This window comes from Chiloscyllium plagiosum, unplaced genomic scaffold (genome assembly GCF_037043375.1).
Source record: "Chiloscyllium plagiosum isolate Xiang-an unplaced genomic scaffold, Cpla_swu_hap1 HiC_scaffold_27, whole genome shotgun sequence".
Taxonomy (NCBI): Eukaryota; Metazoa; Chordata; class Chondrichthyes; order Orectolobiformes; family Hemiscylliidae; genus Chiloscyllium; species Chiloscyllium plagiosum.
The window spans coordinates 56,191,730-56,209,930 of NW_028270165.1; the positions used below are offsets into that span (position 1 = coordinate 56,191,730).

The window sequence follows — 18,201 nt, forward strand, 5'->3', positions numbered from 1 at the left end:
GCCCTTCACAAGCTTGTCACCACAGCTGGGTCATCGTGGCCCGTGTATCAGTACGGGATAGTAATCTGCATCTACTGACTGGAAGCACAGCAAATTGGAGTGCTGGTGGGACTATCACACAGAAGAAAACGGCTTCGACCTATCAACTGGATCGGTCCCAATGCGCAACTTCGCTCACCTCAACTGAATAACTGTAAACAAATTACTCCGTGATTCAAAGGAATACTCGGTTTTGAATCTGCATTGTGTCATGTACTTTCGAGAATGATGTCAAAACACCTTCATTGCTGTGATGGAGTATCCTGTTGGGCAGAATATATCCGTTGTCAAATTTCCTACGTTCTGTTGGTCCAACTCCGATTTCACTCAGAAACACGAAATGTGTGACAGCGCAGACTGAGGCCATGCAGCCCACCTTAGCTCTGCTGGCTCAACACAATATGTAAATAAGTGTCTCATTCTGTCGCCTTCTCCCTGTAAATCTGCACATTGTCACATTGAACATGCCCACCGAATTCCCTTTTGTGTCCATTGAATCTGCCTCTTGGTCACTGTCAGACAGCGACTTACTGACCCCACTCCCTGTGCGAAAATGGTCTTCCTAATGTCACTTTTACTTATTTTCCTGATGACTTTAAATCTCTGTCAAATCATTCTCGATCCTTTCAGGCCTGGGAACATTTTCACTGCATTATTTCCTCTGTCTAAAACCCTCATGACGTGGAAAACTTCAATCAGACCAGCTTTCAGCCCTCTGTTCTCCAAAGAGAGCTGCCTCAAACTTTCAAATCTCCCTTCATTGCTGACAATCGTCAAGGCGGTGATATTCACGTTAACCTGTTCAGCGCCGTCTGCAATCACTTCACTTCCCCGCTTCCTGAAGTGTCACCCTCAGAATTGAGTGTAATACAGGTGGAGGATTCATTCAGACTCGGATTGCGCGGGCGGAAAATCTGCAATACTTGTTCTCACTTTGAACAAGTGTTTCCGTTCACCGTGTTCACTGCAATGGCAGCTCTGCGCCGTCCCTAATTCAGGCAGTCCGATCTTATTTAACGAAGCATTTTTACGAAGCATCGGGCATTTTTACTCAGGTCAATTTAAGAAAGAATGGTTCGCCTGGGATTGGAACTCGGGATCTCTCACACGGCTGCATTCGCTAGAAGACCCAAAGCTAGAATCCCCAAAGCTAGAATCATACCCCAGACTAACGAGCCACCACCCATGGATGCAGCCACCTCCTAAAGCAGCTGAGACTTGCTCAGTACGAAATTCATTGTACATTGCTCCCAGAATTGCAAGCAGGGAAGAGTTTCAAGAACATCTGCTTCTCAATCTGTCTCCCTGCTCCCAGGACGCTGCTGTTTGTCCCGTCCCCAGGGACCGGGCGGTCTCCATTGGTGGATAATTGAACCATTTTGTTTCTACTTGCAAGCTGTGCTGGTGGAAGAAGGAGCCCACTCGCTCTTCTGCTCTCTCTCTCACTAGTACCTGAGACAGGATAAGTCAGTTACAGAAATGCGTAGGAAATGGGCAACTTTGAAATTGTTCCAAAGGTCCTGTTAACGGAGAGACAGAAAGATGCTGTGCTGTCGGGACAGAGAGAAATGGACACCCAGAGACTCTTCCTTCAGGTAAATTGGTATGAGTGCAATTTTGTGCAGCCTGCTTGGTGTTCAGAATTTGTCTTGACAAAACAAGCCTGCAGAAAGTCTTTTGTTACACGGCTGTTGGTTTCTTTACTGCAGGAATTGGACAAAAACAGCATGTGTTTCAACTTCACCGGTTCATTGCCATCTGAGAGAAGAGGTTTCACACTTGAGATCAGAACACACCAACAGAGAACAGGACAAGACAACTCTGAACTCCACAAGGGTGCCAGAGCAACTGTGTAAATTTGACTTTTGTATCGATGTGACATATTGAGCTCAGATACACGAAGTTTTGGGAAGCAGATGACAAGGTAAGGGAGAGAGCAGAGCGACGTTATACGAGGAAACTGCTAAAGACGACACTGAGTAAATAGGAGAAAATGGTTTCGCCTTTGGGTTCTGATCCCAACATGCACCCGCTGTGCCATTCTCCTGCATTGCATGGCAGCTTTCCCGAGTATTCAGTGAAAAGTATTCAGCTTTTCATCTGGCGTGTGACTTGCACGTTTGAGAATGACATCAAAAGATCTTCACTGCTGTAGTGTCATGTGCTGTTGTGCAGACATGTCGCCGATGTGCAAATATAAACTCAGAGAGCAATGTACACTCGAGACTCTGAGCCAGCTGAAACTTAGTCAGTGTGAAGTACATTTCACATTGCTCCAAGAATTGCAAGCAGCAAAGCGTTTCCAGAACATCTGCTTGTTATTCTGTTCCCGGGGCGCTGATGTTTGTCTCATCCCCAGGAACTGGACTCTCTCCACTGGCCGATAATTAAACCATTTTGTTTCTACTTGCAAGTTGTTCTGTGGGGACGGAAGAACCCATTCGCTCTTCTGCTCTCTCTCTCAATCCCTTGAGGTGAGAGGTATCACTTACTCTAATGCGTGGGAAGTGAGTAACTTTGATTGTGAATTTCCTCCAAAGGTCTGTTATCGGAGAGATAGAAAGATGCTGTGCTGGCGGGGCAGAGAGAAATGGACACCGAAGACTCTTCCCTCAAGTAGATTCATATAAGTACATTGTTGTGCAGCCTGCTTGGTGTTCAGAATTCGTCTTCACGGAGCAGTCTTACAGAAGGTCTCTCGCAAAGTGGGCATCGCTTTCTTTGCTGCGACCGCGCAGCAGTTAACATCTGAGCCCCAAGTGTCCCAGATGAAGAGAATCCGAGTGAAACCTTCACTCACTGAGAGTCATCCCCACGGCCCTGAGCTGAGGGACTGCAGGCAGTCCAACACGGAAGGGACGGTTAAAAATGAACCAGTTTTGCTCCCTCAGCCTCTCTGTCCCAGAGACAGGCAGTGGGACGGCATAAACACGTAGCATCATTCTCCCGCCGACCGAGACGGTCCTGCCCATCGTGTCCACAGCAATTCTGCCACTTGTCTCTCTCTGAGGTGATTCACAATCATTGATATCCGTCCTATTTTAAGGTACTGTATCTGAATGATGATACGGTTTCTGACATGCTTTTCGTCTTGTCATTCACGTCCGAACTGGCGTGGCGAACTACTGCAGGGAATGGATGAAATCGCAAGGCATGTGTTTCAACTTTATCAGCTCAATGGCATCTCGGAGAAGTGGTTTGCGAATCAGTTCATAGGAAACCGACGAAGAACAGAGAAGACCACTCAGACCTCCAAAAGCAAGTTCCTTGAACCATGTGAGTTTCCCGAGTGCATCGGTATGATACATGGCATTCAGATAATAGGTGCAAAGGCAAGACACAGGATAGAGCACAGCACCATTACAGAAGAAGCTACTCAAGGAGACATTGCACAACAGCGGAGCATGGCTTCGATCCATCGACCTCTGGGTTATAAACCCAGCACACTGCCGCTACGCCATTTCGCTCCCGCGCGTGGAAAGTGCCTTCGAGCCTGATGTCAAAGATCTCCACTGCTGTCGTATCATATGCTGTTGCGCAGACGTATGGAGGCTGTGTAAATATAAACTTGTTTTCTAAACTCCCACATTCTGTTGGTCGAACTGTGATTTCATTCTGAATCACAACATGTGTCACAGCGCAGACGGAGGCCATGCGGCCCACCTTCGCTATGTTGGTTCGACACAGTATGTAAACGCGTGTCTCTTGCCTTCTCCATGTAATTCTGCACATTGTTACTTTAAACATGACCACCGAATTCCCGTTTGCGTCGATTGAATCTTCCTCTTTGTCAGTGTCAGTTAGGGATTTACTGACCCCAACCACTCCCTGTACGAAAGCGTTCTCCCTAATGTCACTTTTGGTTCTTTTCCTCATGAATTTAAAACACTGCCGAATCGTTGCCGATCCTTTCAGGCGTGGGAGCATTTTGACTACATTACTTTCTCTGTCTCGACTTCGCATGATTTGGAAAGCTTCATTCAGGCCAGATTTCAAACTTCTGTTCTCCGAGGAGAGCTATCCTAATTTTCCAGTCTTGTTTCATTGCTGAGATTCCTTAAACACGGCACGACTCATGTCAACGCCATATTCCATCATTTCACTTCGTTGCTTTCTGCCCTATTCGTACTCCAAGCAGGTAAAGTCAATGACTGCAGATGCTGGAAACCAGATTCTGGATTAGTGGTGCTGGAAAAGCACAGCAGTTCAGACGACATCCGAGGAGTAGTAAAATCGACGTTTCGGGCAAAAGCCCCGACTTTAGCGAAGGTGCTTTTTGAGAAAGTTAACCGGGCACTCTTGCATAAGTCAGGAAACGCGGGCTGGTCTGGGATTTCGCGCAAGTCTACGTAGCAGAAGACCCAAAGCGAGAATCATACCCCGAGACCAACGTGCCACACCGAGAGCACACAAGCACCGCCGCTCCACCTCTTTATCTAACTGAGTCTTGCTCATTGTGAAATACATTTGACATTGCTCTGAGAATTGCAAGCGGCAAAGAGTTTCCAGAACAATTGCTTCTCATTCAGTCTCCCTGCTGCTGTTTGTCCCGTCCCCAGGAACCGGGCTCTCTCCACTGGCAGATAATTCATCCATTTTGTTTCGAAACTTTTCTCTGACACCCGAGTGGCCAGTGACAAGCATTGCCCTCCTCAACATAGGATATAGAGAACAACATAAGACCACTCAGATCTCCACGAGTGTATCATCTCAATTGTGCACATTGGGCCTGTATATCAATGTGAAATATTTATGTCGAAGTTTTTTGAGAAAGAGATGAGAAGGCGAGGTGCATTACAGTGCGCCGTTATACGAGAAAGCTGCTAAAGACGACATTGTCTGAATGGGAGAGATGGTTTCCCTTCTGGGTGATGCTCCCATCACGCACTCGCAGACATATCGCCGTCGTGCAAGTATAAACTCTGTCTAAATTCCCACATTCTGTTTTTTCGAACTGTGATTTATCTCAAAAGCACAAAATTTCAACACTTGCAACATTCAAACTTTACAAAGTTCTCATAGATATATTTAGCGAACACCTTGAAGGAATTCTTCCAAACTGAGCTGGGGAATTTCGGTTTGGCTGCTCTTGAACCTTAATTGGAAGTACGGGAAGTTTGCCTCGAGGCTGTGTAATGTGGAGATGTGTTCCCCATGTAAACTGATAGTGGTTGACCATCCCAGTGCTTTCCGATGCAGGGTTCTCCTGACCCACAGGGAGGTTTCTTTGATAAACTGTTCCGGTGGCTTCCAGCCGTACCATGTCGTCATAGGGCGAGCCCCCGGTGATGGCTGCTGTGACACAATAATGATGCTGGCCCCGCAACATGAATACAAATTAGTTCATGAGTCACGTGGTTCTGAATAATTCTATGGAAAGTTCTTTCAACTTCACGGATGTATATATGAGTGGAGGTAAATGGGCAGGGCTCACTCCTCGGGTTCACTCTTCCTTCACTCACAACACCCCACACCAACTTTCCGCTACAACCGCCGAATGTGTAACACCTGCCCATTTACCTGCTCCCTCCTGAATATCCAAGGGCTCGAATATACCTTCCAGGCAAAGCAGCACTTTACCTGCACATTTGCCACAACCTAGTCTACTGCATTCGTTGCTCACAGTGTGGTTTCCCCAAAGTAGCATGAAGCATAAACTGAGTGACTGCTTCGCAGAACATCACGGTTCTGCCCGCAGAAAAAAGGCCCTGACCTTGCGGTTGCCTGCCACTTTAACACATCACCCTGTTCCCTGGCCAACATCTCTGTCTCAGGCACGTAGCAGTGTTCCATGAAAGCTAAGCACCAGATGGAACACCAACGCCTCATTTTCCACTTGGAGATCCGATAGCCATCCAGTTTTCAACATCGAGTTCAATATTGTTGGACCCGAACTCCCCCATGCCCTTGACCCCGACCTCAACCACACGAGGCCTTGTTATCACATAGTCTGCTGTTACACACGACTTATTGTTAGCCAGGAACAGTCTCCATTAACAGTTAGTCACCCTCCTACACAAATCGTTATTCACTTCTTTGGCCCTCCAATGTTCTCCTCTGAACTGGCAACAAAGGGAGCAAAGTGGACTGGTATCTCTGAGCCATCTCCAGGAACAGGGCTCTCTCCACTGGTGGATAATTAGACTATTTTGCTGTTGCGCTGACGTGAGGAGATTGTGTAAATACTAACTTTTCTACATTCCCACCTTCCGTTGGTCGAACTGTGAGTTCACTCTGAATCACAACACGTGTCACAGCGCACTTGGAGGCCCACCTGGTTCTACACAGCAAGTAAATGAGAGTCTGTATTCGTATCATTCTCCATATTGTTACTTTGAACATGACCACCGAATTCCGTTTTGTGTTCGTGAATCTGCCTCTTTGTCACGGTCAGACAGGGATTTACGGATCCGAATCACACCCTGTGCGAAAATGTTCTTCCTAATGTCACTTTTACTTTTTTTCCAAATGCTTTGAAATCTCTGCCAATTTTTTTGGGAAATTGAAAGGATTCTCATTCCTGCACATACGGCTGAATTGATTTAATTTCTAACGTAAAGGACTGCGGATGCTGAGAATACGAGACAGAAAGAGGAACTGCTGGAGAAACTCAGCGGGTTTGGCAGTACCTGTGGGAGAAAGCAGAGTTCAGAAATATTGTCTCTGACTCTCTTTCCACCGATGGTTCCTGACCTGCTGAGTTGCTCCTGCAATTTCTGTTTTTACTTTTAACTGAAAGTTCATTTCATCTTTCGGGATGAAACACCCAGACTCGCCATATGCAGATATTTAACCCTTTCGAAACCTGTGAAGTGATCGGATTCAAACAAACTCTGCAATGATTCACTCTTTCTCAGCTCCACAGGCAGAGAGACCTGGGAAATGAAGCTGTTAATGTGGTTCTTTATTTGTGGGACGAGTGGGTAATGCGATGGACATGAAATCCATTGCGGTTTCCCCACGCAGGTGTGAACCCTGCCGACTACAGTTGAGAACTGTCGTTAAAAAGAAAGGGAGATTGCTCCACGGCTTTTTAAAAATGCCAATCAGTGGAGGAGTTGAAATATTTCAATCACATTGGGACTTGTCGGGAATCTGCAACCCACTGCCTGTCATGGTGGAACAAGCAGATACCCACAGAACTGCTTTTGAGGATATGAGCCAAGTGTTTGGAAATGAGACTAGAACAGTGAGGGGCGTGAAGTCGTGATCGAAATGAAGCAGGCACCTGAGGACAAAGGTGTTTTATTTGCCAGTGAAAGATACTGCTTCACAAAGTTGGGACCATGGAAGGGAAGCAGTGACGATGATTATCTTTGGCTGTTCACATTGTGAATGTTCCCATTGCTGCGCATGTCCGTGTTAACGTCAGAATTCTGCAGCATGGCGGCGTCAGGTCCGCCCAGGGCCAGGGGCGCAATGTATGACGCATCTGACTCCATCTACCTGTTTGAAATGCAGCTCACAGCTTCTTCACACACCCCAATTAATCTTTCTCATTGTCCTGAAGCCGGCATACGGTTTGAATTCCCGATCTGCAGGAACGAGACTCTTTTCACTGTCTCGCATCAGTGAGTGTCCCTGAGAACATCAGAGTCACGTCACAGGCTGTCGGGCGGGGGGGGTGGAGCTAAAGGAGCCCCACACGCTGCCCATGCTCACATTTCACTTTCCCCAACTCACCGCCACAACCACTGCGGCTCTTGGGAGTGGAAAGGGAACAAACACCAAAACCCAGTCTCAGCTTTGTAAATCTTCAAGAAATAAGAAAACTGTCCATCCCTTTGGATCTTCCATCCTGGGCTGACAGCGTTGATTTAAATGGCTGTCCATTCAATGCCGATTCGTTTTGGCTGAAAAAATCTTCCTTATCTCATCCAAGCATTTCTTACCACAGAGACCTGTGCGGCCCAGTTCATGTATATATTTCCTTGTATGATATTTTGTAAATAACATTCGTTTGCTGATTGTTTGTATAGGGTATTTCAAGTTCATTAGCCGCTGTTTAAGTGTGTTGGTAGGTTTTTAGACTACCATGATGCTGAGAGGGTTGATTGTCTGGACATTATTTCCGAGATGTCTTTAATGTAAAGTAATGTGGCTAGGGTTTCTGCAGACGTTGTGTCTACTTGTGTCAGTTTGTTGATGTGAAATCGACACACTGGGTTTATTGGGTAGGCAAAAGTGCGGATTGCAGATGCTGGAAACCAGAATTTAGATCAGAGTGGTGCTGGAAAAGAAAGCAGGTCAGACAGCTTCTAAGTAGCAGGAAAATCGACTTTTCAGGCAAAAGTACTTTATCGGGAATAGAGGCAGCTCGCCTCCAGGGTGGAGAGATAAATTGGGGGTGGGGGTGTGCTGGGCCGAAGGTAGTAAAGAGTACAATAGGCGAATGGGTGTGGGGATGGAGGTGACAGGTCAGAGAGGAGGGTGGAGCGGATAGGTGGGAAGGGAGATTGGCAGGTAGGACAGGTCATGAGGACAGCACTGAGATGGAAGGTTGGAACTGAGGTAAGATGGGGGAAAGGAGGAAACTGGTGAAGTCCACATTGATGTCCTGCAGTTGAATTTATCCGATGCGGAAGATGAGACGTTCTTTCTCCAGGCATCGGGTGGGGAGCGAGCTGCGATGGAGGAGGCCCAGAACCAACATGTCCTCGGCAGATTGCGAAGGGGTTTGAAATGGTGGGCCATAGAGCGATGGGGTTGATTGGTGCGGGTGTCCTGGAGATGTTCCCTCAAGCGCTGCGACTTGACTCTGCGAGGACTCTCCAGTCTCCCGAATGTAGAAGAGACCCCATCGGGAGCAATGGATACAAGAAATGACATTGTTGGATGCACTGGTGATAGCCTTCGAACTACCGCGGCACAGGTTCGATTTCCGAGTAGGAAAGTAATTTTCAGTCGAGCTGACAGCTGGCGTCCGCATCTCCCTGGTGCTCTAGTGGTTAGGATTTGGCGCTCTCACCGCCACAGCCCGGGTTCGTTTCCCGGTCAGGGAAGCCATTTTTAGGGGTTCAGGCTGCCCATTCTTCTTAAATGCGCTGTGCAATTATTTATTGATCATCTTAGTTCCTGGGTGCTGTGGTGTGTAGTGGCTCGTTGAAATAGTGCCCTGATTCAGATTGGTTTGCATGTGTAGGGATGATTGCTTCTGTAGTTAATATCTTGGTTCGCGTGCGTTGTTTTCCTGTAGACGCTGTTTTGAATTTACCATTCACGTGCTCTACTGCGACATCTGGAAATGGCACTTTGTTGTTGTTCGCCACTTTTGTGAATTTTATGCTACGAAAGATATTGTTGATGGTGTTGTAGGTTTCCTCTAATTTGTTTCATTTTGTGAGGACAAAAGTATCATCAATGTGGCGGACACAAAGTTTTGGTTGAGTCGTTGGAAGGGCTGTTTATTCAAGTCTCTGCGTTATTGCTTCTGCTAGGAATCCTGATACTGGTGGTTTCATGGGTGTTTCGTTGATTTGTTTGTAGGGCTTGTTACTGAATATGAAGTGGGAGGTAAGGCACAGTTCCATGAGGTTGATAGTGCTATCTTTGCTGATGAAGTCGGTGCTGTGTTTGTGTCTTTGGTTCTTCGAGTAGTGTCTTCTGTTTTCTTTGGCCACGTTGATGTCAATGGACGTGCACAGAGCTGTTATGTCAACGGACAACATTATTCCATCCTCTTCTATCTTAGTGTCTTTGGTGTTCAGGGATTCTTGGATGGAGTAAATGGAGTGGAGTGAATCTTCGACTTGGTGTTTTAGTCTTCATTGGAGGCCTTTGACTAGTCTGTATATTGGTGTTCCAAGTAGTGAGACTATGGCCTGGTGTGAAAAGGAGAACAACAACAAAGTGCTATTCCTAGATGTCACAATAGAGCGAGGAGGCAATTGCGAACTTCAAACCAGCGTCTACAGAAAAACAACACACACAAACCAAATACTTAACCACAGAAGCAATCATCCCAAACGTTGCTGCATCCGGACATTATTTCATTGAGCCACTACACACTGCAGCACAGAGAAACTACGAAGAGCACAAGAGAAATACGTATATAATGTATTTAAGGAGAACGGGTACCCAATAAACCCAGTCCGCCGATTTCTCAGGGATGCTTCCAAGCTGACTCTCAAAAATTCGGTTTGTCCCTCCATTCTTTCCTGCTTGTTTTTTGTGGGTTTCGAAAGCTTTCCCAATCCTCTGACTGAGTATTGGAGTTAGGACGTTAGGTTGTGGCTGTAGAGGACAATTTTGGAATATTGTGTGCAATTCTGGTCTCCCTCCTATCAGAAGGATACTGTGAAATTTGAAAGGGTTCTGAAGCACCAATGGATCCACAGAAGAGAAGAGGCCCTTCTGCTGCCCTGAGTGCGGGAAGGCCTTCAGTGATTCCTCGTCCCTGCTGACGCACCAGTTGGTCCACACCGGGGAAGGCTGTTCTCCGGCCCCAAGTGCGAGATGGCCTTCAGCAGTTCTTCCCACCTGCTGAGACACCAGTGTGTCCACACTGAGGAGAGGCCGTTCTTCTGCTCCGAGTGCAGGAAGGGCTTTGCTCTTTCCTCCGACCTGCTAGCCCATTGTTGCGTCCACATGGGGGAGAGGTCGTTCAGTTGCCCTAAGTGCAGGAAGGCCTTCAGCAATTCCTCAGCCCTGCTGAGGCATGAGTTCATTCACACCAGGAAGAAGCCGTTCTCCTGCCCCGAGTGTGGGAAGGGCTTTACCTGCTCCTCCACACTGCGGAAACATCAGCTGATCCACACGGGGGCGGGGGGGGGGGGGGGGAAGGCCATTCTGCTTCCCTGAGTGCGGGAATGCCTTCAGGAATTCCTCCGTCCTGCTGAAACACCAGTGTGTACTTCAGCAGAGGGAGGCCCTTCAGCTGGCCCGAGTGTGGGAAGAAGTTCATGTTTTCTTGCAACTTTCGGAAGCACCAGCGGGGGCACTGCTGCTCATTGAGTCAGGGACTGCACATTGCCAATTAAATGATCCAAACAAACCTAAGACCGCAAGACCATCGGAGCAGAAGTTAGGCCATTGGGCCCGTCGAGTCTACTCTGCCATTCCTTAGAGAGATAGTAGTGCACATGAGATTAGCTACAGTGTGGAAACAGGCCATTTGTCCCAACAAGTCCACACCGACCTTCCGAAGAGTAACCCATCCAGACTCATTTCCCTCTGACTAATGTACCTAACTCTATGGGCAATTAAGCATGTGACATCCACATGATCTGCACATCTTTGGTTTATGTCAGAAAACAGAATCACCCAGAGAAAACCCACGCAGACACTGGGAGAATGTGCAAACTCCTCACAGACAGCCATCCAAGGCTGGAATCAAACCTGGGTCCCTGGCGCTGTGAGGCTGCAGTGGTAACCACTGAGACACGACATATTGCAACCCGAAGCTGCAAGCAGGCGGTTGGGAGAAAAGAGCAAGCCAGGCAGCACCAGGATGTGGAGTAGTCAGCGTTTTGGGTATTAACCCTTCTTCAGGACTGAAACGTTAACTTCTCTATGAGAAACGATTTATGGGAATGTTGCTGGGGGTTGGAGGGTTTGAGCTCCATGGAGAGGCTGAATAGACTGGAGCTGTTTTCACTGGAGCATCGGAGGCAGAGGAGTGACTTAATAGAGGTTACAAAATCATCAGGGGCATGGACAGGGTAATAGACAAGGTCTTTTCCCTGGGGTGGGGGAGTCCAGAACTAGAGGGCATAGGTTTAGGGTGAGAGGCGAAATATATTAAAGGGACAACTTCTTCATGCAGGGAGTGGCACATATATGAAATGAGCTGCCAGAGTATATGGGTCAGGTGCTGTCAAATGGAACTAGATTAATTTAGGATATCAGGTCAGCATGGACAAGTTGGACCGAAGGGTCTGTTTCCATGCTGTACGTGTCTCTGACTACTGGTCCTGATGAAATTTTAAAATAGAGTCCAAGTAACTTTGAATAGTTCAATCTTGTTGAGCTCACCTCTTGAAAAGTTTGAAATGAATCCCTCTGAGCGATATTGTTTAAACATGCTGAGTTGGACAAAGTATCCCATCAAGTTCAACACAAACCCAGAGTTGAAGAAATCAGAAGTCAGAACACCAAGGGGACCAAAACTGATCACAATATTCCAGGTGCAACCTTATCAACGTCCTGTATACTTACAACATAACTTGCCAACATCTATTTTCAATTCTCTAATTGATGAACGCCAGCGTGCTGAAACCTTTCTTCACTGCCTTGTGTACCGATGTTGTCAGAGATATAGGACCTACTTTAAACTGATCCACAATCCAGCTGCTGGGATCCCAGAAGCAGAGTAGTGCTGCGTGAGTGTTCTGGGCAGATAACCCAGAAGTCGATGGGTCAAAACGATGAGATGCTATTGCTCAATATCTCCGTAAGCTGCTTTCATATACAATGGTGCTCTGTTCTGTATCTTGCCTTTGCATCTGCGTCCCAAAGCTTCTTCAGTGGAGGAGTGGCAGCTGGAGCCCAGGAGTTCAATGACCCCCCCAGAGCTTGAGGAAGGTCCAAGCTCCAAGAAGCGGGGAGTAAGACTGGAGGCTGGGTTTCCTCAAGGCTTCTATTTTTAATTCATTTAAATGGTACCGTCTGTTTGGGGCTATGGTTTACACTAAAACTGGAGGATCATATCAGAGTGTTTATATTTAGCAGTGCTAGTTGGCAAAATACACTCCCTGGGGGAGCACCTTCTATGATGCTGCATTTCTTGCCTTCTGCCCTTCCCCCATTTCTTATCTCCCAGCTTGATTTTATATTTTTTTGGTCAAATTTGATTTCATATTAATCAGACTTGGTATTGACTGTGTGCAATTAATTTGTTTCTTCGAATATTGTAAGTCAAAATTAATGCTGTAAATTCATTTCTGATGTCAGAGTTTGGCATTGAATGTGCAGGTGTAAATACCAGTAAGTTGTGAAAATACATCAAGAACTTGTGGTTTTTCACAAAAAGAGCAGTTCAATGATATTCATGGCATTGTCTCATTTGGGAGTGATGATTCAAATCTGACCAACAAAACGTTTCGTACAGTCACCCAATTTCATTAAAAATTTCTTTAACATAATTTAAAAAAATGACTCCGAACGGCTAAGATTTATGCAATCTATTTATAAGATTATGTCCATTGCTTGCAACATGGTCTCATCCACATTGGGGAAACTGGACGCCAACTAGCGGAACCTTTCAGGGAACAACTCTGGGACACTGAAACTGAACGACCGACGGCCATGTGGCTGGATACTTTAACTCCCCCTCCCATTCCACCAAGGACATGCAAGTCCTGGGCCTCCCCCACTGCCAATCTCTTGATACCCGACGCTTGTTGAAAAAACACATCATCTTCTGCCTTGGGACCCTCCAACCACATGGGATCAATGTAGATTTCATCAGTTTCCTCATTTCCTCTCCCCCACCTTGTCCCAATTCCAACCTTCCAATTCGACACCAACCTCTTGACCTGTCATACCTGTCCACCTTGCTTCTCACCTATTTGCTCCACCCACATCTCTGAGCTATCATCATCAATCCGTACCTCCATCTACCTATTGCACTCCCAGCTGCCTTCCCTCAAACCCCACTTCCTCCCAATTTATCTCTCAGACCCCTTGGGCCACCCTTTATTCCTGATGAAGAGCTTATGCTCTAAACCAAGACTGTGATGAATCAACAAATAGGGAATACCTCCCAAGTCAGATTTCATTCCCTCTTCTGTTTCCCAGTTCTTTCAGAAATAAGAAATGTCTTTTTCTTCCAAGAGAAAGTGGTCTTCCACTTTCCGCTGTCTGAAGTGTTATGCCACACCATTACTTCAGACACCTTTTAAGAATCCTTTCGACCTGTTTTTCTAACAATTCTGGAGGTGACCAAAAGCAAACATTTCAGTCCTCTTAAATGTCCCATTCCTCCTCCTATGAGCCATTTTGTCATGTTGTCTATGTTACAAGCAGCCGAGTGAGCTTGGTTTCTGAATTGAAATTTGGCCATTGAAGTGGTCAGGATTAATATTTATCGATGGCTAGCTATGTTTGCACTAACTGTAATTATCCACCAATATGATGTCTTTTGTTCCACCAAAACTGGAAACAATGATCTGTGTTTATATTGCAGTCGGATGTAGAAAATCATCCCAGCGATCTTAACGTTATTATAGTTTACTGAGGCCATAACAGCATTGCGAGGCAGTTTGATGTGACTAAAACTTGGTTAGAAAGAATATAGATTGATGAGAAGTCAAAATGGCAGAGTCTCTGGCCACAATCGATCTGTCTGGCTTGATTATATGAGTGGCAGCTCTTCAAGAGCAACTTCCACTCCATCACTTCAACCAGCAAGAGGAGATAAGTGTGAACACAACATTCCAACTGTGACATATACGCATTCTTTCGATGTTATTGATCAAAATCCTGGAACTCGCTCCTGAACCTTTATTATAGACCACCTCATATTTGTGAAGCAATTTATGAGGCAGCTCAACACCACTTTTTCAAGGACAGTTTGGGAAGACTTGCTGGTAGAGCCAATGATATACACATGCTGTTGGAGACAGTCTAATCGTATGGATAGATTATTGGCTAACCAATGATACAGTCGGGACAAGGGGCATGTTCAGGATCGAAACTTGTAACTAGCAATGTGCCATAGGGATCAATGCTGGGGTAAAATTATTTACAATATGTATATGAATTGCTTGGATAAGTAAAGTGAATGTACTATTGCCAAGACTGCAGTAGAGACAGTTGATTGGAATGCAGGTGGTGAGGATGACGTGGAGAGGGATATCGACAGGTTAAGCAAATGAGCAAAACCTTGGCCGATGGAATAGAATGTGGGAAAATAAAGTTGTGCAGTTTGCCAGGAGGGAAAGTGCTGAATGTTAAATGGAGAAAGCTGCTGAATAGGAGGATTTGGATGCTCGCATCCATGAACTTTTCACCAAGGTCAGTGAGTAATAGGGAAGGCAAAAGGGAGATTGGCCTTTAAATGGAGTATAAAAGTGGGGAGGTTACACTGAACTTCCGCCTGGAGGATTTGATTGAAAGTGCAGTGAAGATTCAACCAGCTGACAGTGGATCTGAATCACATGTAGATCAGACCAGGCTCGGACAGCAGGAAACCAGATAAGTTTTTACAACAAACCACAACGATTTCATCATTAGACTCTTAATTCCAGATTTATATTGAATTCAGATTCCACCATCAGCCGTGGCAGGTTTTGAACCCAGGTCCCCAGAACATTAACTGGGTGAATAGTCTGGTGACAATAAAGTCGGCCATCGCCTCCCCTGAACACATTGGATTATTGTGTTCAGAGGTAACAAAGGAGCAAGTGGTTTGAGCAGCTGCTAAGTTGTTGTTATTACACAAGGGACCATCAGCACTCTCAGTAATGGCACATCTGAAGCCAGGACCCTGTTTCAGAGGTAAGGGCTCGGGAACCATAAGAAATAGGAACAGGAAAATGCCATTCAACCCCTTGAGCCTGCTCCTCCATTCAGTAGGATCGTGGCTGATCTGACATTCCCTACATCCACTTTCCTACCCTTTTCCTGTAACTGTTCATCCCCCGACTGTTCACGAATCTATCGATCCTAGTTTAAATGTGACATGAAGGCTGTCAACAGAGTTATTGGGGTGGGGGATGGGCGGGGGGTCAGGTCGAACTTGGGGACTAAAACAATGGCTTCACACTTCACAATATTTAACTAAGGGAATGTTTATGGTTATCCAATGCTGGAAATTGGGCAGGCATTCAGATGAAATTATTGGTAAATTCTGAATGACAGAGGAGTCGGGAGAGAAGTGGTGTTCAGGCACAGTTGGAGATCATCAGTATAGATGCCAACACCAGCAGCTACGGTTAAACAAATAAAAACGGAAGACGCTAAAAGCAGACTTTCCCAGAGGATACAGCGGTATTGGAGAGGGTCAGTACTGTCATTAACCCTGATCAAGGCTGTCCGCAGGTCGACGAGGGAATGTTTATCCCTGACACCGTGACAAAGGATGTCAAATTTGACCTTGATAAGAAATGTTTCAGGGGTAGAAACCAGACTCGAGGGCTTTAAACACAGCATTCTGAAAAAGATGGCAATGGCTAATTCAACAATGTTACATTCTAACCAACACTTCCATTGGTGGATAATAATGGAAGTGTTTTGGTTTTCATTTAGAAGATTGTCAGCAACACTGAGTAAGAAACAACAAAATTAACACAAGAAATACTGCAATGGCTACAATGTGCCTGCTCCCAATAGGAGGCCATCTAGAGTTCAATTAATTGTCTACAAGGGGCAATAGCTATAAGAAGGGAGACACAGACTGCTTGATACAGATATACAATGGGCAGGAGGAGGCCACTCGGCCCATCGAGCCTGCTGTAACATTCAATAAGCTTATGGGTGATCTGAATTCATCCTCAACTCTACATTCCTACACATCCCCGACAATCTTTCAAACACTTGGTTATCAAGAAACTATCTACATCTGCCTTAAAGATTTTGAATCCACTGTCTTTTGAGGAAGACACACAACCCTCAGAAAGAAAAGAAATCATTCTCATTTCTGTCTTCTACTTTTAAAATATGACCCTCTATTTTCAGATATTAAGATAGGGATAATACCTGTGGTACAGTTAACTATCTCAAAGTGCTTCACGTGAACATAATGAGAATTCCTTTAAAAATCACAAGAGTGGAGCACAGATTAGGACAGGTGACCAAAGACTTGGTCAAAGGGGCAGGTTTAGGGCAATCTTTTAAACAGGTTAAATTTCTCAAACATCAGAGGACAAAGACGTAAAGAGCAAACACAAAATAGCAAAGGATGGGAAGCAACAATGTAGACATAATGTCACAGGATGAGTAATCCAGGGAACATGAGTTCAAATCCCACCACAGCAAGAGGTGAGATGTGAATAATTCAAATCATAAATGGGGAACACAAAGTTAGTCTCGGTATGGTATCGATGGCACTGACGTCAATTGTCATAAAAAACCATGTTCACCAATGTCCTTTCAGCGGGGAAATTGCCATCTTTATCTGGTCTGGCTTACATGTGACTCCAGACCCACAGCAATGTGGTTGACTCTTAAACTGCCCTCTGAATTGGCACAAGCAAGTCAGCATGCACTTAGGGATGGATAACAAGCATCAACCTTGTGAAAGTGCTGGAGAAATTGCTGCAGAAACTCAGCCAGTCTGGCAATACCGGTGAAGAGAGAGAGAATAAAACAGAGTCAATATCCTGGCCTGCGTCCAGAACAGTTGTGAAGAAGGGTCACAGCACTTGAAATGCTAACTCTGCTTCTCTCTCCACATGTGCTGCCAGTCCTATTGAGTTTCTCCAGCAATTTATACATTCTTGTGTTTCAGATCGCCAGCATCCTCAGTTCTTCATGACACTGACTAAGGGAAGCTCAATTACCATAAAAGGGTAAAACAGAAGGGCTGGAATTACTCAGCAAGTCTGGCAGCAGCTATGGAAATAAAAACAGTTAGTTCTTCGGGTCATTGAATGATTTTACATCAGGGACAAACATTTGGGGTATCTGCAAGAGTAAAAGGCACTGGTGTAACTTCACCATCTGGGAGAACTCTTTCAGCCATGGGGGTCAGGCTGACTCAGCATTCTGGCCCTGCTCATTCCATGTTACCTGCTCCATTTGTTATTCTTGTTATATTTCTACATTTTTGACACATTCCAATGTTTTAAACTAATATTCCAAACAGACAGGAATTTTGCATGGAAGTAATCATACATTAGAGGGTTTGGAACGTGAATGTAACATTTAAATAGAAAGTATTTATTCATGCATGGGGTGCGGGCATCGCTGGCAATGCCAGCATTTATAGCATCCTTAACCGCCCTGTGGTTGGTTGGAAAAGTGAAAACCGCCCTGTGGTTGGTTGAAGGTGTCTGAGATTGTCTTAATCAGCACAGCAATCTCAAAGATGGGCGTGCTCAGGTAGAAGTATCCTCCACTCCCACAGCCAAGTCTACATTCTTGCAATTGTAGATGCCATCTAAAACTCCCAGGACAAGGACAGCATGGGATTATAATCAGAATAAAGCTTCGTCTACTCTTAAATTGAAAGTGAAGCTACCTCAACAGTGTCCCCAACAAACACTGCCAAGGTAGAGACAG

The 18,201-nt window shown here is 45.7% G+C and overlaps 2 protein-coding genes across 2 annotated transcripts in view; one reads left to right on the forward strand and one right to left on the reverse strand.

The window, feature by feature from the left end:
• The window catches only part of LOC148144194 (uncharacterized), a 264,591-nt gene that overhangs the window by 121,715 nt on the left and 124,675 nt on the right, over positions 1-18,201 (forward strand). The window lies entirely within an intron of this gene.
• LOC148144196 (uncharacterized) overlaps positions 1-18,201 on the reverse strand; it is a 190,486-nt gene that overhangs the window by 97,882 nt on the left and 74,403 nt on the right. The window lies entirely within an intron of this gene.